Source organism: Callithrix jacchus, chromosome 20 (assembly GCF_049354715.1).
Source record: "Callithrix jacchus isolate 240 chromosome 20, calJac240_pri, whole genome shotgun sequence".
NCBI lineage: Eukaryota > Metazoa > Chordata > Mammalia > Primates > Cebidae > Callithrix > Callithrix jacchus.
Window position 1 is genome coordinate 34,950,709 of NC_133521.1, and position 22,544 is coordinate 34,973,252.

At 39.8% G+C, this 22,544-nt stretch overlaps 2 long non-coding RNA genes across 3 annotated transcripts in view; one reads left to right on the plus strand and one right to left on the minus strand.

Moving 5' to 3' along the window:
- Positions 1 to 11,097, minus strand: part of LOC144580602 (uncharacterized) — a 28,795-nt gene extending 17,698 nt beyond the window's left edge. The window contains exons 1-2 of the long non-coding RNA XR_013530525.1: positions 10,730 to 11,097; positions 8,127 to 8,226 (exon numbers count right to left, since the gene is read on the minus strand). This is a non-coding gene — a long non-coding RNA (uncharacterized LOC144580602). The remainder of the gene's footprint in view (positions 1 to 8,126; positions 8,227 to 10,729) is intronic.
- A 1,938-nt stretch (positions 11,098 to 13,035) lies between these two features.
- On the plus strand, positions 13,036 to 21,140 carry LOC118149727 (uncharacterized). 2 transcript variants are annotated; one of them, XR_004737382.3, is made up of 4 exons: positions 13,036 to 13,113; positions 13,381 to 13,629; positions 19,376 to 19,612; positions 20,825 to 21,140. It is a non-coding gene; the product is annotated as an uncharacterized LOC118149727 (long non-coding RNA). The 2 variants fall into 2 exon arrangements; XR_013530429.1 differs by lacking the exon at positions 13,381 to 13,629.
- Positions 21,141 to 22,544: the final 1,404 nt, after the last annotated feature.

Consider the following 22,544-nt stretch of genomic DNA (forward strand, 5'->3'; position numbering starts at 1 on the left):
CTGGAAGATTCTGATACATCAGGGATTGTGTCTATAACTATAACTTACTTTTTGTCCCTTTGCTTCCAGCCTGAAGATAAAGAACAAATATGGGGAATTTTGAATTTCTTGAAAATTCTACAGGGAATAGAACAATGGCCCCTTGGCTATTTCTTTCATGTTTACAGCCATGGCCTGTTTTAACTAGATAATCTCTAAGATCCCTTCAAGCTGTAGCTGCTCACTTTTTAGATTAGAGTTTTGGGGCTCAAAGAGGTAATGGAATTTGCCCGAATTCACAGGACGAGGAAGTGGCAGACCCAATAGAAGAACCCGTGGCTCCCTTTCTCCATCTGCCAAGCAAAGCTCCCTAAGAAGGTTGGGGCAATATTCCACTCTTCCCCAATTCCAAATATGCTTTCATCCTGCCAAAACTAGCCTGTAGGTATTGGCCAATTGGGACTAGAAGGGCCTCAGCTTGCCAACTTCAAGGCCAAGACCATCTGGTGTGTGAGAAAGACATGTGTGCTGATGAACTCAGGGATGAGATGACACCAGCCCCCAAACCCCTGGAGATCCTGCAGTTCCATTCATCCAAAGAGCCCAATGATGGTCTCTTTCTTCCTATGACATAGGAGACTACCCTGTGTTTATCGTTCCCACAGCCCAGTCCCAGGGTGGGCCTTCTGTGACTGCTTCCCAGCCCCACCCTGTCTAAACATGCAGCCCCTACTGAGCTCTCTCCCATCTCAGCAGAACTTTGCTAAACCCTACTGCTGATAAAAGCCAAAAGCCATTTAACAAATGCCAGAGATGTCTGTGTCATTTTGTTTATTAGATTTGGTCTCATTTACAGTTAAAAGTCTACTTATTTTTTAACAAATTTTTTAATTACAAAATTGGCATAGGAAAATGACTTTCTAGACTCACTTATCCAATAAGTCATCTTCGCATTTACAGTGGCATGCGTGATACTACTGAGTCGTGAATGGCGCATTCATTCAAAGACCAAAACCTACAAAGAATGCATGAGCCCACAATTTTACTCACAGGGCTTTTCTTTTTTTCATTTTGAATCAGGACGTCTGGAAATTCTATAAAATCAAGTGCTTTGATAGCAATAAAGGAAAAGCACCTTTGTTTATTTAACACACAAGCAAAACAGATCCACAGATTTATCAAGAGATTTCTGCTAGAATGATACCTGAGCTGGGACCATGAATCTTTTTGAAACTCATGTTAAAAGCATTCCCTTAAGCACCAGAATTTACTCTCAGCAGTCTTGATAGACAATCCCAAATGTAACAAAATAAGGATGCAGGACTGGGAAGACCAGTTTGCAAAATGACGGGGGTAATCGTGTTCCCCTCTGTCTTGCTCTGTCCTAAAATGTGGCTTTCACCTGCTGTTTCATTCTTCAATGAGAACTCCAAAGGAAAGTGCCTGTACAGAATGAAAAATCATACTGTGCTATCAGCAACTAGTTCAGACTCACTTCTTGAGCACACGTGGTGCTCAAGCAAAAGGGACTTGACATTCAAACACAGGAGGAGAACAGCAAAGTAATCAAGAGCATTGCTGGGATGTCAGACTGCCCTCATTTGAGAATTCTGGCTCCATTACTAACTAATTCCAAGGCTTCAGGCATGTGGCTTCACCTCTTCAAGCCACCATTCCCTTATCTTCAAAAGGGAGATTATAACCAGTTCTTCCTTGCAGGTTGTGGAAAGATCAAATAATACCTTTAGAATGTGCCTGGCACTATGTTTTTATGGTTTTGATATGCATGTGCCAACAGTAATAAAAAATTGCTAGCAGCCTTTGTGCATGGTGGAGATTGCTTACCCCAAGGTGAAAAAACAGGATCCTAAATTCTCTCTTTTGCCTTTTGCTGTACTTAAAATAGAGTAAGTAGAATTCTCATCCCAGCTCACCTACTAATTCAAGGTCTTAAAATCAGGTAAATTACTTCCTCTCTATATTTATGGGGACTCTGTTGGTTCTATGTGGCAAAAACCCTACTCACACCATTAGACATAGAATGCAATTGATTAGGTCATGCAATTGGGAAGTTCAGGTACCACCTTCAGGCACTTTTGGATATAGAGATTGTAAATGACAACTCTGATGACCTCCTGTTTTCTGATGCATTATCCTCACCCTCAGACATCTCTAATTCATGGTTTTGTTTCTATTGTGTCTTGTTTTATTACCTATTACACACAAGTCTCTTTTGCATGTTCCGATATCTCTGAACATGATCTCTGATCATGTCTTCCAATTCCGTTTCTCAAAAGGTAAATTTTTTCTTCTTTCAGCTCTAGATGAACAAAGTCCTGGAAAAAATTAGAATGACCCAGCTTGGGGCTAATGCTGGGCTAATGGACATGATTGGAGAAATGTGGTTATGATTGTGTGGGTCTATATTATACACCCAACTATCTCTCAGTGGACTGACACTGAACAGCATGGAGTACATCCACAGAAGAAAGAGGGGTGTTCAAAAACACCAGAATAGTTGTACACTCTCAGAGAATCAATTTCCCTATGTTGAAGGGTTTACACCGAGATATAAGTGGTTCTTGATAAAGCAACATGCTGGAATCTCAAGCAAGAAAACAGAACATAATACTTTCCACACTCATCTGTATTTTCTCAATTTTATTGTGCTTTATCACCCAAGAATTTGCTATTCTCCTCAGTGAAGACTTCGCTAGCTATTTGATTTGCTTTTGACTTTGAAACCCACTGAAGATCTTCAAAAATGCTTTCAATTTGAAAATGGACATGATAAGATTGTTGTCAGGAAAGAAAACAATGGCTCTTACTGCTGTGGTTCTTGTATCTGGACCACATGTTCAAATGCCCACCCTTACTCAATATTCACATCCCAAAGGAACAGGGAACTGACCTCCAAGGAGTACTTTGTGATCTTATTTCAACCCTAATCCGTCTCCATTCCTTGTCCTCCAGAGTACTTTAAGTGAAGGAAATGCAGAGAAGAGGAAATCATATAGTCAGCTATTTCCAAGAGACAAACTTAAGATGAATTCTGGGATGTAATACTTTCAGGCTATTAGAGCTTAAAAGCCATGTTGCTTATCTGAGCCCCTCCTGTAAAATGGGATAGGGTTAACTTTTGATAAGATTAAATGAAACACTGGGAAGGATACCTTCTGCTTCGAGATAAGATAAATTAACAAGGATTACCCTTGTTAACCCTTGAAACACCTGAAGCAAACCAACAAACAAAAAGAGACAAAATATATAGAAAAATGTTTTTCAGAACTCTGTGCATCAAACTGCAAAAGAATAATCCCTGAAAGGTGGGGAAAGATGATGATAGGACTGCATTGGCCCCAGCTTACATCTTTGAAAGGGCTTGGGTCTTTCAAAGTCTGTGGAGCAGGGAAGGGGATCTCAAATGAAACCTGTCAGACTCTGAGTTAAATAATTGAGCTGAGTAACTGGGGAAACCAAGGTGGCTAGAGTATGCAGGAAAGAATCTTGGAAAGGGAAGAGCTGCACTTGGAGAAAAGTCCAAAGATCATGAGATGGTCCTGCTTGAATATTCAACGGAGCACTACTCAGTACAGGCATCTGAAGAAACAATTCCCAATAAAGGAAAGAATCATCCAAAACATCAAAGGGAAGATAGTCTGGTACTCACACAGGTCCAGAATTAGTCTTTTACTCCAGCTATAATCCACACTTCTCAGGGAATTGGGTAGAGCCCTCAATAAGTGCTTGCCTCCAGCGTAGGGAATAATAAGCCCCAGACTGAGCACTGCTCTAGTCATGCCTAGGAAATAAATAATAAATACAAATACCAAAAAATGACAAAAACTGTTTCCAAGCAACTCCACTGCATCACAGAAAAATCTCAAGAACAGTTAGAGGAACACAAAAATATTCATTACACAATAAGGTGAATTCACAATGACTAGTGACTTCACAATGACACATGACCAGGCATGTAATGAAACCAGAAAACGTAACCCAAATTGAGAATAATTAATGCACTGAAAGTTACTGAAAACAGACATGCATGTTAGAATGAGTAGACAATGACATAAAAATGGTAGCTACAGTTATACTCCAAATGTTCTTCAGTTTTGACAAGACACTGACTCAAAAAGACAAAAGATATATTTTTTAAAAAAGATTCCCATTCCACATCTAGAAATCAACTCTATAATGTCTAAGATGAAAAATACATTGGATGAGATTGTTTCCAAATTAGACACTGTAGAAGAAAAGATTTGTAAACTTGGAACTATGGCAAAAGAAACTACTCAAAATAAAATTCAGAGAGAAAAAAAGTCTGCGTGAACTAAAGGACAACTCGAAGCAGTCAAATATACATGTAACAGGATCCTGTGACGGAGAGGATAGGTAGAGGTAGAAATAATGTTTGAAGAAACTGTGGTCAATTGTTTTGTAAAATGTAATGAAAGTTGTTGTATACTTATAGACCCAAGAAACTCAATGCCTCCCTGGTACAGGAGACACAAAGAAAACTGTAGAAAGCCACCTCACAATCAAAATTGGCTCAAACGTATCAAACTCATAATAAACACCTGCTTAAAATCAGCGATAAAGAGAAAATTTTACAAACAGCCAAAAAGACAAGTTATGTCCAGGAAAACTAAGGGTAAAGGAAGATTTCTTATCAGAAACAATGCAAGTAAAAAAACAGTGGAGAAACATCTTTTAAAAACTGAAATAAAAATTTAAAACTAGCAACCTCAAAGATACCCAGCAAACTTGTTAAATAAATACATCTGCAGACATACAAAAGCTGAAAAGGTTAATCGCCAGCACAGACAAAACCAGTAAGTGTTAAGGAAAATCCTTCAGGAAGAAGGAAAATGATATCAGATGAAATGGAGAGCATCATAAATCGTAGCTTAATGAGCACATACATAATATTTTTAAATTATTTAAACTGTCCGGACACAGTGTCTCATGACCCTAATCCCATTACTTTGGGAGACTGAGGTGGGAGGATAAGGAGTTCAAGTCCAGCCTGGCCAACGTGGTGGAAACCCATCTTTACTAAAAATACAATAATTAGCCAGGCATGGTGGTGGGTGCCTGTAGTCCCAGCTACTCGGGAGGCTGACGCGGGAGAATTGCTTGAGCCTGGGAGGTGGAGGTTGCAATGAGCCGAGATTGCACCACTGCACTCCAGCCTGGGCAACAGAGCAAGACTCTGTCTCAAAAAAAAAAAGAGATTAATTCAAAACAAGGCAGAAAAAGAGGATAAAGAATACATGAAACAAAAAGAACAATGACAAGATGAAAAACTTTAAACCTAACAATATCAATAAACATGTAAGTGTAAATGGTCTAAATCTCTCAATATAAACAGCAGAAATTGTCAGACTGAATCAAAAAACAAGATTAACTGTATGCTACCTTCAGGAAAACACATTTAATGTAGATATGTAAGATATATATTATGCTAATACTAGTCAAAAGAAAGCTGGAATGGCTACATAAATATCAAAGTAGATGTAGGACATGGAAAATTACCAGGGGAAAAAGGTCATTACATAATAAAAGGATAAATACATCAAGAGGATATAATCCTAAATGTTTGTGTCCCAAATAACACAGTATCAGAATACATGAAATAAAAACTGATATAACCGGATGGGAAAATGGACAAATCAAAAATTATTTCGGGATATTTCAATATCACTCTTTCAATAATTTATAGAAAAAAAAATCAGACTATGAAAGATTTGACAACACTATTAACAAATTTGTTCTGATTGACAGGTATAGACTCTCCACCACCGAACTCAGAACACACATTCCTTTCAAGAGTACACAGAGCATACCAATACAGGCTATATTGTGGGTGATAAAACAAATCTCAACATATCTAAAAGACCCAGTCATACAAAGTATATTCCTTTTCTACAGTTGAATCAAAACAAGGTAAGTACATTCCTTGCTCACAATGGAATTAAATCAGAAATTAAGTATATTATTTGATCACAATGTAATTAAATTATAATCAATGACAGAAAAATACCTGGAAAAATCTCTAAATCTTTGAAAACGAAATGACATACTTATAAAAAAACCCATTAGTCAACAAAGAAACTGAAACAGAAATTAGAAAGTATTTTGAACTGAATTAATATGAAAATCAACATTTAAAATTCTGTGGGATACTGCTAAAGCAGCACTTAGGAAAAAAATTGTAGTGCTAAGTACCTATATGATTAAAAAAACAAAAACGAAAACAAAAAAAGCAACTCATATCAATTACTCAGCTTCCACCATAAGAAACTAGAAAAGGGAAGTGCAATTTAAAAAAAAAAAAAAAAGGTGAGTAGCATATAGAATATAACAAAGATCAAAGTGAGAAATAATGAAATAGAAAAAATTAGAGAAAATAAATTATATAAAAAACTGCTTTTTTGAGATCAACTTAGATTGGTCCTAAGAAGCACCATCTTACATACCTACACACACACATACACACGCAATCCCTACTATCCAGGAAGGAGAGGCATAACATTTACTATAGAATCCGCAGATCTTAAGAGTATAGTAGGGTAAAAATCTGAATGACTTAATGACTATAAATTTGACAACTTTTAATAAAATAGAGAGATTTTGAAGATACAACCTATCAACTCTCACTCAAGAAGATATAGTTGGGCATGGTGGCTCACACCTATAATCCCAGCACTTTGGGAGGCCGAGGTGGGCAGATTACCTGAGGTCAGGAGTTCAAGACCAGCCTGGCCAACATAGTGAAACCTCATCTCTTCTAAAAATACATAAATTAGCCAGGCATGGTGGTGCATGCCTGTAATCCCAGCTACTCAGGAGGCTGAGGCAAGAGACTCACTTGAGCCTGGGAGATGGAGGTTGCTGTGAGCTGAGATTACACCACTGCACTCCAGGCTGGGCGACAGAGCAAGACTCCATTAAAAACAAACAAGCAAATCAACAAAAAAGAAGATATAGAAAACCTGAATAACCCTGTGTTTGTTAAAGAAACTGAATTCTTAAATTTTTGCAAAATATAAGGCTCCATCTGCATAGTTAATAACTTCTCTGGTGAATTCTATAAAACATTTAAGGAATAAGGAATAATAATCCTACACAAATCCTTCCAGTAAATTGAAGAGGAAATACTTTCCAACTGAGGCCAATGTTACCTTTATATCAAAAAACGAACAAAGATAGTACAAGAAAATAAAATTACAGACCAATATTCTTCATATATGTGGGTTTAATTTGTTAGCATCTTATTTTGAACTATTGTATCTAACAATATATGTAAAGGATAATATGTCAAGTGGAGTTTATCCAAAAAATGTAATCCAAGAATGAAGACGAATCAGTATAATTCACCATATTAAAACTAAAAGAGGAAAACCATAAGATCATCTCAACGGATATGGGAAAAGCATTTTTTAAAAATAAAATGTCCATTTTCTGAAAAAAAAAAAAAAACTCTCAAAAAATTAGAAATAGAAGGTAACTTTCTCAACTTGATAAAGTCCAAATACGAAAAAACTTACAGTTAACACTGGACTTAATGGTGAAAGACCAGATAGCTTTTCCTTGGGATTAGAGACAGAACAAGATTCTGCTTTTCACCGTTTGTAGTAGCATTTTACTAGAGGTCCTGACCAGTGCAATCAGAGGCAAAACAAAACAAAACAAAACAGAAACAAAAGGCATTTAGTTTAGAAAAAAAAAGTACAATGTTTTAATTTACAGATAACATAATTGCCTATGTAAAAATGCCAATAGAATCTACAAAAAAAAAAAAAGCCAACAGAGATATGAGTTTAAAAAGTGTATAAGAAATAAAAGTCAATTCTGGGCATAACAGCTAGATGATCAGTTGCCATTGAGCAGGGCAAATAGGAAACAAGCAAAGTCTCAGCAGAGACTGTTACCATTGAGGCTTTATAGATCACGAGATGTGTCAGTGAAGTGGAAATTAAACCCATCTTCCAGGATGAGAGATAGTAAATCATACTCAACAACTAAAAACAGAATTTCTAATTTTTCCCCTACCAGAAACTACTTATCTTAGTCTGTAAGTGCTGTTATAACAACATGCCTGAGACTAGGTAATTTATAAAGGTCAGAAATTTATTTCTCACAGTTTTGCAGGCTGGGAAGTCCAAGATAAGGCACTTGTCAGTTTGGTGTCTGGTGAGGGCTGCTCTCCGCTTCCAAGATGGCACCTTGATGATGTATTCTCTGGAAGAAAGGAAGGCCATGTCCTCACATGGTGAAGGTGGAGGGGCAAGACAGCTGATCGCTGTGCGAATGAGCCTCTTTCACAAGGTCCTTATTCCCATTCTCAAGGGAGGAGTCCTTATGGCCTAATAACCTCTTACAGGCCCCACCTTTTAACATTGTATTAGCTTCCAAGTTTCAGCACTTCAATTCTTTAATTTTTATTTAATTTTATTTTATTTTGAGATTGAGTCTCACTCTGCCACCCAGGCTGAAGTGCAGTGGCATGATCTTGGCTCACTGCAACCTCTACCTCCAAGATTCAAGTGATTCTCATGCCTCAGCCTCCGAGGTAGCTGGGATTACATGTGCGTGCCACCATACCTGCCTAATTTTTGTATTTTTAGGAAAAACAGGGCTTTACCATGTTAGCCAGGCTGGTCTTGAGCTCCTGACCTCAGTTCTCTGCCTGCCTCGGCTTCCCAAAGTGCTGGGATTACAGGTGTGAGCCACCGCTCCAGGGCAAACCATAGTACTGGCCTTCTTTCTCTCTCTCTATTTTTCATCTCAGTTCACAGTTCCACCCTTTGCTCATTTGACCAGGCTGGAAACCCAAAAGTTATTCTGATTTCTTTCCTTTCCTTGCTCTTTCTCCCCACATCCAGTTCATCAACAAGTTTACTCCCAAACTACTCAAATCTGCCCACTCCCCTCCACCTTCAAATCCACGCTTGTCCTGGCTGGCACCATCTCTTACACTGACTGTTTCAACAGTCTTCCTACTTGTCTTGCTGTTTCCACACATCTCCCTTGTCACCGCCCACACCCCCTGAGTTATCTACGTACCAGCCAGTGTGATCTTTATAAAACTGAAATTGGATTCTGTCTGAAGTGTAATAGAAAGCCTACCTTACTTACCTCACCCTATACCATCCCCATTGGTTAGCTATGTTTTAGCCATATTGGCCTTCTAAAAGTTCCCTAGGTTATGATAAGCTCTTTCCCACCACAGGGCATTTGCACGTGCCTGGAATCACTCTTCTCTCACTCTGTATGGTAACACCTTCATCCTGTAAGTTTCCTTACAAATCTCCTTTGTGACACCTCTCCTAACTTATCTTTGTAATGCAAGTTCTTGCTTCTTGACTAAACAGGTAGAACAAAGCTACCCAAAAGTCAGAGGCTCACTCAGAATAGAAATATATTTCTTCCTCATGAGATGGTCCATAAGCAGCCAGGCAGTCTAATGCAGTAACTAAGCCTTGCTGAAGCTCCTGCTGTTTCTTCTGTTTCAATTCTTTACCACTGTCTTTGTTTGTTTGGGCAGCTACAACAAAGTACCATAGATCGGGAGGATTATAGCAGGTTATTGCTCTAAGTTTTGAGGGCTGCAAGCCTAAGACCAGGGTGCCAGCAAATTCTGTATCTGACCTGCTTTCTGGTTGATAGACAGCTGTCTTTTTGCTGTGTCCTCACTAATCCCATTCGTGAGGGTTTGCGCTTCATGACCTAATCACTTTCTAAAGGCCCCACATCAAACACCATCAAATTGGTGATTAGTTTCCAACTAATAACGTATTGACTAAGAGAGGACAGAAATATTCCTTCTACAGCACCTATCCACACGGTGTTAACCCCATTCACAAAGTTGAAGCTGGCTTCCCCATGCATGGCAAGGGGAGAAAAGGAAACAAACTTCCTCTAAAGGACATGGCTTAAAAAATACACACATGATCTCCACTCATATGCCATTGGCCATAACTGAGTTACAGGGGCAGACCTGGCTACAAGCACGCCTCTAAGCCTAGTTGCTAACCTCAGGGAAGATCACCGCTAAAGGAAAAATGAGCATGTATTTTGTGGGGTGATTACCAATATCTGTCAAACTGTCCTGTGCCTGTTCATTCTCTACCCAGAATTCTCTGTTTATTGGACCGATTAGCAAATGTGTGGCTGCCCACAGGACTTCAAGCTCCAGAAGAAAAGAGAACAAGTCAATCTGGTGCATCTCCACACTAGCACCTGGGACGTTTGTTTGTTCCTTTGTGTTTCATTTCTTAATTCTCTTTTAGTTTTATGCTGCTCCTATACATTCTTTTTAAAACAGCCTTATTGATGTACCATTCACAAAGCATACGATTTGCCTATTTACATGTGCAAGTTGATGTTTTAATAGATTTGCAGGATTATACCACTATTTCCACACTCTAATTTTATAATATTTTTTTTCCACAGAAGAAACTCCATACCGATTAGCTGTCCTCATACATTCCCAAGGTAAAGCCTCCTCTCGAAGATTTTTCTAAATATATACTGCTGCTTGGGGGACTTTATCACGTTGTCCTTGTGCCCAGAATAAACAAATAAAATTCTACCATCTGGCAGGTAGTAATTATCTCATTTTGCATTGCCTTCACCACAGACATCTGTGAAGGGTAGAATTATAGCTCCCATGTTACAGAAGAGAGCACTCAAGTCTGGTCCCTACCCACTAGGTTGATGATTTTGAGAACTGTTAACCTACTTGCTGAATATGGATCTGTCAGAGTCCTCAGCTTCAGCTCAACAAATAAAATGCATATCCATCTCTCTCAGAAAATGGTGTCTTCATAGGGCTTTTTTCGGCCTGGGCGCACAACCTGTTACATAAACAGGATCGGTTTTTAAAGTGAATCATTACAACCTGCTGTCTGATCTGCCTACCAGCCACTTTCATATCAAGTGTTCCGATTGTGCCATCATGTTCCCTAGTGACATAAATACACATCAACACTCGAAATAACTGGACATCTTCACAGACAAGAATTTTTCTGTTCCTTAAACTGTTTCCCAGCTTGCTCCCATGGTTGGCAAGCCTCTGTTGAATCACTTGATATTCTGACTTTTCTTACAGTAAACTCCACCAGCAACCAGAAGGACAGATCATCTTTTCTAACTGTAGGTTCTGAGTACAGGGAAACTTGAGAACATTCCGGGTGCTGTTTCCTCATAGAAGGTCCTCACAGTTTGCATCTACTTGCTTTATTTTAATATAACCATTTAATATATACAAATGAAAATTTAAATTGTCTAAAGTATCTATCTCACAGCTTCTGGTCCTCGCCACAAGTCACGAAGTTGCCAACTGTCGTTGTCCGCACTTTCTCTCTTTCCAACTAGTTCCCTCTTTAAAGGAACGATGGTTTCTTTCCAGACACCTTGCAGGGAAAGACGGCAGAAGCCAGGTAAACTTGGCAAGGGTAGGAGATGTCCCTGGAGGCTCAGGCTGAGAGGCAGGATGGTGAGAGAACTGTGTAGCCTGAGAGGCTGTGTAGCCTCCCTCCACTCCTGTAGACTTTGATGTTTTGAAGGCATGTGGAAGGCAGCCAGAGAAATTCAGATACACTTACCCAGTAATTGATTATTCAGCTGCATCTCAGAAAGACATAGCTTGGCCCAGGCTGACAGCTATTGTTTCCTTTTGCTGCCTTTTGGGGTGTGAGCCAAGGAAATGTGGGGCAGAGATGCAGCCTTAGGGGAACCGGAGGTAAGAAGTCCTCCAGCCCAGGAAACCTATTGTTCAAATATTTGCCAACTTCTTTTGTACTTCTAGTCTGAGATGGGCAGTGGTGAGAAATAGAGCCTGATAAAAAGAAAAAGAGCCATTGATGAATTCATGGAAAGAAGGGAAAATGAGTGCAGACTCTACGGACAAACAGAATTATTGTAGGTTTAATGATTTTTCAATTCTTTGTGGGGTGAGTCATATGAATACACCATAGTTCAGTGTATACACAAGCATTTTAAGATAATGAATATTAATCTGATCGACCAGGCATCTGTTCCTCTGCGTGTTGACTTTTACTTAATTTTTATATATACCACTGGAAGAGCTTATGGAATATTATGCCTCTGTTCCTCTCAATGCAATTTTTTTGTTATTTTTTGACAGATGAACAAATGTCCATGATAATGTCTGAGTAACTACTTGTGTTGTTTTTCATAAGCATAATGGGCTAGCACTCAGGCTAGGAAAGAAAACTTAGCGGCCTGTTAGGACAGTGATTTTAACTTGGTGCATATGTGCACTGCGGGAAGGGTAGAGTGAGAAGGTATGCATCAGACTTTTGCAGGGGAAATTCATGCATACACTTTAAAAAGATTTTGAGATTATCCTACTACTTAAATTTAATGTGATTTAAACAGTTTGCTATATTTGGAAATTTCAAGGGAGTGAGCCAACTTCTCTTTAAAGTACAGACAGGTCAACTGATGTCCAGAGTGATTTGCACAGGGTCACTCAGCTAGTGAAAGTGGCAGACGTGAGACTTGAAATCATCACTCAGATTCTAACGTCAGCCCCCTTTCCTGATATTCATCTACTTGGTGGCTGCAAGGACGTGGTTTGTTGTCTGTTCTAATCATCTCTCTGCTAAAGAGAGAAAAATGAGGATCTCGTGAATGGCAGTTGGTAAGTTCTAGATATAGTGTCTAATAAATGTTTCTGCAGATCATCGTGCTAAGCATTTTATATACATGATCTTATTTAAAACTCATAAATATGCTACTAGTTGAGTACTATAATTACCTCTATTTTCCAGTGAGAAAAGGGGTACTGGGCGAGGTTCAGTATCTTACACAAAGTCACACAGTTAACCTGTGGTTGCTTCAGGATCGGAACACACACATTCTGACTATAGAACCGATACTCCTAAATGATGGAACTTATAAATACCTAGGATCACAATTGTTTTTGTTCAAACAAGGCAGGCTCTGGGTTTAGAAGAGTTAAAAGAGAATGTGACCAGTGTTCCTTTTCAGGGTTCTAACAGTATTATGGGCTGCCTCAGCATAGAGTAAACTGAACATCACAGAGGAGAATCAAGCCAGTGTTGAATGTCTGCTGAGGAAAGATGCCTCTGATCCAGGGTGAGGCTATTGACCTAAGTGAATCTAAGGTCTTTTCCAATACTTGGAGTTTATGACTCTCGTGACTTGTGTTCTGTACATTGCTTCTTGGCATTAGATCAGCTAATTTTGATTTTCCCGCTGGTCTCTCTCAGATGGTGTCACCTGTTGGCATTACAAAAGCATATATGGTCTTGACCATACTGTTAAATTGTCTTCATATGAGAATATGTGGGAAATCTAGAAAGAATAATTTCTGAGAGCTTAGTGGTTTTTTTCTCATTCCAGTGAATCAGGCAATAAACAACACCCAAAGAGCAAAGCTTTTACTTGAGTCCCAGCTGGTACAGTGGTGTGACCTGCGATTATTGTAGGGTATGGAGATCCTATAAAAGTGATAAATCTTTGCTTGAAAGCCGCTGACCACACAGACACCTAGCAGGATTCTGGGAACTCAGAATATTTGAGCAGGAAAGGATCTGACTATCAACTGAAAGACATTTTCATTTTGACACATGAGGAAACCAGAGAGAGCAAGTAAGTTGCTTCATGTCACACAGCAAGTTGGTGGTAAAGTCGGCAAAAATTTGGGACAGCCCTGAGACCTTTTTGAGAAATTCTTCCACCCATTTTTTCATCCATCCAACAAACATCTGTCTGACCCAGAGGCTGTGCTTAATTCCCAAAGTGATGACAAGTAACTAGACAAAAATGAAACACATTAAGTGGCAGAACACGTGAAGGGAGAAGATCCACAAGTGTGGAATCATCATCTAATAAGCATCACCAGTGCAATCATTTACAACTGGAAAGGACAGGCTGCTGGAAGACACAGGGCTGTCCTGGCAAGGCAAGCACAGCCCAGATCCCTGCCTTTCTCTGTCTCTTCCCATTTCTGTACCGCTTTGACAGTTGTGAGCTGATTCTGGTCATGCCCTGGAAGGAGAGAACATTCATGGCAGCCCCAAAGAAGGACAATTAGGTATCACATTAGCTTCTCTCTTCACTTTATCATCGACTCTCTCTCTCTCTCTCTCTCTCTCTCTCTCTCTCTCTCTCTCTCTCTCTTTGTTGAAATATTTTAGCAAATAATGCCAGATAGATTTCTGGAATACATGAGACTTGGAGATTTTTAAATAAAGGACATTCCACAGAGAACAAGCTTAAATACTGACTCATCAGAGGAAGCACATTCTCAAGGTGATGCCAATGAGTTCTGGAAGTTGAATCTGAGCTCTGCTATTTTAATCTGAGTGGACGTGGCTATGAAGCACTTCCCCAAGTTTCTCCCCAGATCTCCAGCGTCTAGCTTAGATAAGGACAGAAAATAACCATTAATCAGCCTTACTTCTCCTAGTTTTCCTTTCCCTTGCTATGCTTATTTTCTTTCTCTTTTTGTGTCCTACTTTGCTACCAATGTGACTGGGGAACTTTCACTCAGCCTTGGTAAGAGCTAACCCTGACCGTTCTTCTGTTTAGAAATAACCAACTCACACTGGGCATGGTAGATCATGCCTGTAATACCAGCACTTTGGGAGGCTGAGGTGGGCTGATCACGAGGTTAGGAGTTCGAGACCAGCCTGGCCAACATGGTGAAACCCCAACTCTACGAAAAATATGAAAAATTAGATGGGTGTGGTGATGTGTGCCTGTAGTCCCAACTACACTGGAGGCTGAGACAGGAGAATCGCTTGAATCTAGGAGGCAGAGGTTGTGGTGAGCAGAGATCATGCCATTGTGCTCCAGCCTGGGCAACAGAGCAAGATTCTATCTCAAAATAATAATAATAATAGAAATAACCAATCCGAGTGCTGGAAGATGAGGCCATGGAAGCATCTTTGTATCTAGAGATAAGCATTCAATTATTTCAGTATTTGCATGCCCCCATCCTCCTTCTTTCATTAGCTTAGATAATCCAGTGTTGTCCAAATGATTGTCTCTCTGCCTCTTCACAGTGTGAACATTTATTTCCCTCATCTCCCAGATTTTCCAGCCATGTATTTGTATCCGATACGTGGCCCAGTGTTCTCCAACGTTGATCCTGTTTTATTTCTCCATTTGTATAGTCTTTAAATTGTCCCTGATGGTGTATGTTGTGTGATTTCATATCACGAGAATGGTGTGGCTGTGGCAGCAGGGCATTAGGCTGTATCATAAATCAACCACAGTTTGGGGATATGATGACAGGTGTGATTTATAGGCTATTTCAGCTCCGATTTCCATAGAGTTATTCTCTGATTCACAATAATTCCTTGGAGGAACAAAAAGTAAAATTAAAGTGCAGTGTGGGTGGTAGTTTCCCTCCTTCGATATTCACAAGAGTCATCATATCCATATAGGAAAGCAGATATTTATGCTTTCTAATGGATGAACAGTATCCATGGCAACTGGGAAACTGTCAGAGCTGGAAGAAGTGACTCAACTAAAGATTATTTTCCCTTGGCCTTGGTAAAACAAGACTAATTTTACATACTGGACAAGAGAATTAGACAGTGGACAATAATTTATGGTATAGTAAATCCCCAGAATGAACCTAAACTATCAATATGTAAGTTAAATGACAAATGTTGATAATCTACTTTTGTTTACATTAAGTAGAAGGAGGAAATGTGATCGATTTTACCAAAAGGTAATTCTTTTCACACACACAGAACTTTTGAAACCTGTCTGCCCCAGCTTGGGAAGATCACATAATATTACCTTACAAACTGGGATCGTTTTGAGAGTGAAAAGGAATGTTTTGAATTATTCCAGGTAACAGGGAATTCCAGGAAAACTGGATCAAACTGTGACCCTTATCACACTAATGATTTTTATTATATCATTTATGCCTTTTCACTAGATCCTTAACAGCAGGGATCAAGATGACATGGTTACCTTTTCTGAGAGCTTGTTTTATTCTCTGCTAGGAGTTAATAATACATTTGTATTCAATGAATCGCACATTGATGTTTGGATTAACCTCACCAAGGTGCCTGGTATAAGAAGTATCCAATAATTTATATGAATAAGTATAATTTAGATATAAAAATTAGTATAATTTATTATAGTTTTGATGGTCAACATTTTTTCTGGCAGATGCTCAATATTAGTGGTTTTCAGGATGCCTTAAAGTTTATCATTGCTTTTCATTGAATCTTTTTTAGTGCTTTACATATGTAATTTTACCCAGAACCCTAATATATAAAACAAAGCATGTATACATTGGCAGAAATCTTTCCAGTATTTGCAGTACTCCGAAAGCACAACTTCAGATCCAAATGCTTCATTTGGGGCAAAATTCCAACACTACAACTCTCAATAAACCTTGACTAAAGTGTTAACATATGAACTAAACATAATTTCGAGGAAATAAAAATCCCAATACTTTTAGCAAGTTGAGAAGTGCATTAAGGAAGAAATAAGAAAGATTTGGCATTCACTGTGTTTTTGGTTTTCTTTAAAGTTCAACACTTAGGATAATGCAAGTTGAGTCCTTGGTGATCCCCTAAGCTGAACTTTAGAGATAGAACATCATTTATTTTTAGACTCTTGTAGACCCAAAAATCATTCAGTAGAAAAGAGATTTTCTGAGTGAGCTCTATGGTATCTTTTTTTAAAACTCCTCTTCTCTCTGACCTGCTGAGTCCTTGCTTCGACTCTCTAGGCCTGTGTGGATAGCTGTTGTTCATTGTAATATTTGCTGAAATATAAGTAGATTCTTCCATGTCATTGTGATCCCAGAAGATTCCACAGAATGTTCCTATTAAGGATTATGAGAGTTGGAGAAAATATTTGAATTCATTGACTGTTTTTAAGAGAGGCTTCTTTCCCATGTTCCACAAAGCCAGAGCTGTTGGTGGTGGGTTTGTGCCAAGGTCTCAGCAGGGCCATACCCAAAAGTATCAGGCTCAATGCTCTGGAAGCAGTTGGCCAATGACTGGGCCACACTGGTGCTTCTCTTCCATCCCACATACTTTTTCTTTTTGGTCTCACTAGACCTTAGAACATCACTGTATTAGCTGTCTGTTGCTGCATAACCAATTGCCACAAACTTAGTGACTCAAACAACATGTATTAATTATCTCACAGTTTGCTTGTTTGCTTCATTATTTATTTATTTTTGAGACAGAGTCTCTCTCCGTCGCCCAGTCCGGAGTACAATGGAATGATCTCAGCTCACTGCAACCTCTGCCTCCCACCTCAGCCTCCCAAGTAGTTGGGACTCCAGGCACCCACTACCATGTCCAGCTGATTTTTCTATGTTTAGTAGAGACAAGGTTTCACCATGTTGACCAGGCTGGTCTAGAACTTCTGGCCTCAAGTGATCTGCCTACCTCAGCCTGTTAAAGTGCTGGGATTACAGGCATGAGCCACTGTGCCCAGCCTATAATCTCATAGTTTCTGTGGATCAGGAATCTAGCACAGGTTGGCTGGGCCCTTGAGTATGAGATCTCTCACATGGCTGCAATTAAGGTACCATGGCTGGGTTCTCATCTGAATTTGACTGGGAAAGCACTGGTGTCCCAGTCATATGGTTGTTTTCCAGAATTCAGTCCCTGGAGGATTGTTGGACTGAGAGTCTTAGTTCTTAGCTGGCTGGTGACCAGAGTTGGCTGTCAGTTCCTTGCCAGGTGACCTCTCCATTAAGACAACTCACAACATGGCAGCTTGCTTCATCAGAACATGAAAACAACAAGAGCCCAAGAAAGAGAGAGATTTCAAGACAGAAGTCACAATCTTTTATTATTATTATTCATTTTTTAAAAAAATTATACTTTAAGTTCTGGGAACATGTGTGGAACATGCAAGTTTGTTCATAAGTATACATGTGCCATGATGGTTTGCTTCACCCATCAACCCATCATCCACATAGGTACTTCTCCTAATGCTATCCCTCCCCTGGTCCCCCAACCCCCAACAGGCCCTGGTGTATGATATTCCCCTCCCTGTGCCCATGTGTTATCATTGTTCATCTTCCACTTATGAATGAGAACACGTGGAGTTTGGTTTTCCATTCCTGTGTTAGTTTGCTGAGAAGAATGGTTTCCAGCTTCATCCGTGTCCTTGCAGAGGACATGAACTCACACTTTTTTATGGCTGCATAGTATTCTATGGTGTATATTTTATAACCTGATCTTGGAAGTGGCATCTCATCACCTTTATTATATTCTTTTGGCTGGAAGGAGATCCTTGGTCCTGTCCACACTTTCAATGGGAGAGGATTGCAAAAGAGTGTGAGTATGAGAAGGTAGGGCCATGGGGGTCTCCTGTGAGTCCACCTGCCATAATCACTGTAGGCTGTTGGAGACTCATGTGAAGTGGAGGAAGAACTAGAGGTCAACACCAGTCCAAACCAGGCATTCAAGTCCAGCATCTCTGAACTGCTGTCCAACCTCCTGATGCCTTTTCTGTCTTCTGCAAGCATAACATGTGTACTGAGTCTGATGGCCATTGTGTCTGCTCTTCTCACTACCTAGAAAGTTCTTCTCTCAGCTCCATGTACAAATACCTTCCTCTGTTTATATGTTACCTCTTCTTCTCAGAGACCACCTGAATACTGATTGAATACTTATTTATTAAGCTCCTACTATGTGTTAGGCACTGTCTGAGACCCTGAAACAAATAAGAGAAAATTTCCAAAATACAGAATTTCAAGGCATTCTCTATTTAGTAGAAGAGAGAAATAAATAACTAACACTCAGTTCACCCTGTAATAATTTACTATGGGAGAGGCAAGGGCAGGTGCAGAAGCACTAAACTACAAAGTCTTAGTGGGTTGGGAGAAACACACTAATTTACTCTTAAGTTAAAATCAAACTCCTCAGGCTAAACCCTTCACAACTGGTATCCCTTCAGCCCCCATGCTTTTCACTATATGATCCCATCCAAAAGACAAAAGAAGTTAAGTGGGGAGTCTGTGCTGTGTCTGTCCATGTGTTGTTGCCTCTGCTAAAAATATTTCTATTTGCCTGTTGAACTCTTCCCCATGCTTACAAGGATCCAATCAAACCTCTTATATAGAGACACGCCCAAATCCCTAGAAATATAAGTGGCTACACACACTTTGCTTCCACAACCCTAGATACATAACGTGAATAGCATGTGCAACACATATTGCATTATGAATGTGACTCTCTTACTAAATGGTGAGCTCCTTGGTGGAAGAATATGTCTTCCTCACTGCCCCAACAGTACAAGGCTGTCACTCAGGAGATTCTCAGTAACACTGTGAAGAATGGATAGGAAAAAACAGCCTAAAACTCTTAAGCTATTCCTCACTCACCTTGATCTTTTTTTTCAGCTTGTGTAAACACCCACTGAACTTCTGGCTGCCTGAGTCTCTGCAGGAATGTTTTCAATACGGGGCCATCCTATAGTTGGTAAGAAGTTCCAACATGCCCACCCAGAAATTAGAAACCTGAACAACCCCTGACTCCGGTAGGGTCTTTGAACCCAGAATTGGACACATCTGTTTTCAAAAGAACTTTAGCTCCAACATGAAAGTCACGGAGGAAAACATCGTCTTCACGTGTAGAAGGTGGGGTTCCAAAGTGTGAATGTTTCTGCACGGTCAGGATTGCTTTCTTATTTCTAGGACCCCCAGGTCAATTTATGCTTTCTCGCTTCAAGTCCCTGCTCCTAAAAGAATTGCCTGACTGCCAAGGTTCTCTGTGATCTTTAAAGCACAAACTTAGGCTAAGATAATGTCTTACATGCAAACTCCAGTATATTTTGATGTAGTGAAGACATGTCTCTAAATAAACTTTAACACATTTTAGGAGGTCTCACTCCACAATTACTTCTGTCATTTTAACCTAGCCCCTAATATTGATGGTGATAATAAAAACAGTGGTGACAATAACTCCCGTTTTGAGCATTTATCATGTGCCAAGAACTATACTTGGTGCTTTCTGTATAGTCATGCTTGGATTTGTTTTTTCCCCCCGCTTTTTACTTTCTAAAGTCAACTGAGGTTGAGATTGCTAACATATTTTTGCAGATGAGAAAATTTAGTCTCAAAGTATTTGGGGGCGGACAGAGAGATGTACATTTCAGCGAAACCAGTAAGAGGCCTCAGTTCCTAGCTGGCTGTTGGCTGGAGGCCACTCTCAGTTTTCCTATCTCATCCGGTCTCCTGACCTTCAATCTGTGGGAATAAAGCCTCTTGTTCCCCAACAAGAAATAAAATAAGTGTACCTGAGGCTGCAGAACCAAGAACTAATGATCACACAAAAATGCAAGGACCAATAATCACACCTTTTTTGAGGACAGGTTTCAATAAAAAAAGAATTGGGGGAAGAAAGGAAGATGAGTGGGAAGGTGAATCAACAACCCTAAATGACCAGAGAGGAACGAAGGGGTCATCTCTCTTATTAGAAAATTACCCAAATGATTAAGGCTAGTTGGACTGAATATGAGACTAGATCAAGAACTGTGACAAATTCCCCTAGAGTTTATCCTATTTTTTCCTTCAGCAAATAGGGTTGTATCTGTTCATCACATAGGATTAAATAAATGCCTAACCTAAACAAATACCCTTCAACATCTGATAATTTTCAAGAAAGAATGTTTCAACAAGTTACCAATGGCTCATTTTGTTTCTGAATTTGTGGCTAAGAAAAATCTTTTTCTTGTGTTATTCAATAAAGAAGAATGAGCACATGTAAATAATTATTTCATAATTTTGCAGAGCCTCAGGTTAGACTCCTATAGGTCTCTAACCCTCATACCCTTTCTCTCTGTGTAACAGAGTCCACGTGGAGCCCACCCCGGGGTCTAGGATCACCCCAGAGCCATTGTGAGGGGATTTAAGGAGCCTTCAGTTTGACACTCACAATCTGACTCTACTCAAAGACCCTGCGTAGAAAATGAGATCTCAGCTTACCCTGTAACCCTGCAACCAGTGCCCAGGACTATTCCAATAAAGGTCAAACATCCTTGAGGGTTGCTACTGCCTTATTTTTCCTGCTCCTGCTCCTGCAGTGGGTCCTCCCACCTATTGCTGAGGCTCTCTGCTCTCTCTGCTTCCCAGTGCCTGCTTGTGTTCCTTGGCGCTTCCTCCTCTTGAAAACTCGGTGATGTGAAATTTATCATAACATCCCCTGCTTTCATTGACGAGGGAATGGGGAAATACCCTGGCCTTAAAACTGCTTTATGCTTTCCTTAAACAAAAATTAGATGTTCTTCTTGAAGTAGAGGGGAAAAAAAATCCCTCCAATCAATAAAAGATTTGAAATAAGACTTCTAATATTATTCTAATGTTGAAATCCTAAATGGTCAATGAATTGTTGCCAGTGCTGATCAGAAAGTCATAGAACAGATATTACTCGTGGGGCAGAAGAGACCAGGATTTTCTAGAAGTCACAAACTAGTTAATTCCCATAAATCTTTGGACTAGACAGACTGTCTTCATCAAGAAGAAACAGAAGACAACCAGAATATACAGACTTTCATTCTCAAATACTGCAGTTTTAATCCATAAGATTTAGGTCATCTGAAATAGGATGTCCGAGAGAGAAAGAGAGAGAGAGAAAGAGAGACAGAGAGAGAGAGAGAGAGAGAGAGAGAGAGAGAAATAGATGGAGGAATGGATTGGGTGAACAAACAAGATAAGTGATGATGTTGGGGACGATGATGATGAGGATGACTGTTTTTGAGACAGAGTCTTGCTCTGTCACTCAGGCTGAATGTAGTGGTGGAATCCTGGTTCACTGCAAACTCCACCTCCAAGGTTCAAGCGATTCTCCTGCCTCAGTCTCCCAAGTAGCTCAGATTTCAGGCACATGCCACCATACCCAGCTAATTTCTTTATTTTTAGTAGAGATGAAGTTTCACCATGTTGGTCAGGCTGGTCTTGAACTCCTGATGTTATGTGAACCACCCACTTTGGCCTCCCAAAGTGCTGGGATTACAGGCACAAGCCACTGTGGCCAGCCTAATTTTGTTTTAATGAACAGATATTTTCTTTTTTTATTACTACCAGTACTCAAAAATCATCATAAAAATGGATCTTATAGTACAGAACAGCTACATCTCAGAAAAAGAGATTTCGGCATGAGGAGGTGGATCAATTACTCCATGTGCAGCCACCAGCCAGCAGGGCAATCATGAATCTGGGAAAAGAGATATTTTACTCGAGGGGCAGGTCTACTCCTCATTGGAATGTGTATAGAATCAGAGCCCTCATCTTCAGCAGCCCTCTAATCCTTCTGGACTATGGATCCCTCCAGGAGCCAAAGGCTTAGTTTGTTTTCCCTGCCCGAGAAGTCCAAAACAATAGAAATTAACAAAGCAGAAGTGAGGCCACTCCGGGGAATTCAGCTACCTAACTTCAGTGAGCCATGGATGGAGGAGGAAGTTGGATTTCATGCCCCTAAATCCTCATTTGCCGTAATGAAAGATATTGACGTGCTGGGAAGGAAGGTGGAAGAGGTACTGATGGTGAATCATGGCTTGTCTAAACAGTAAAG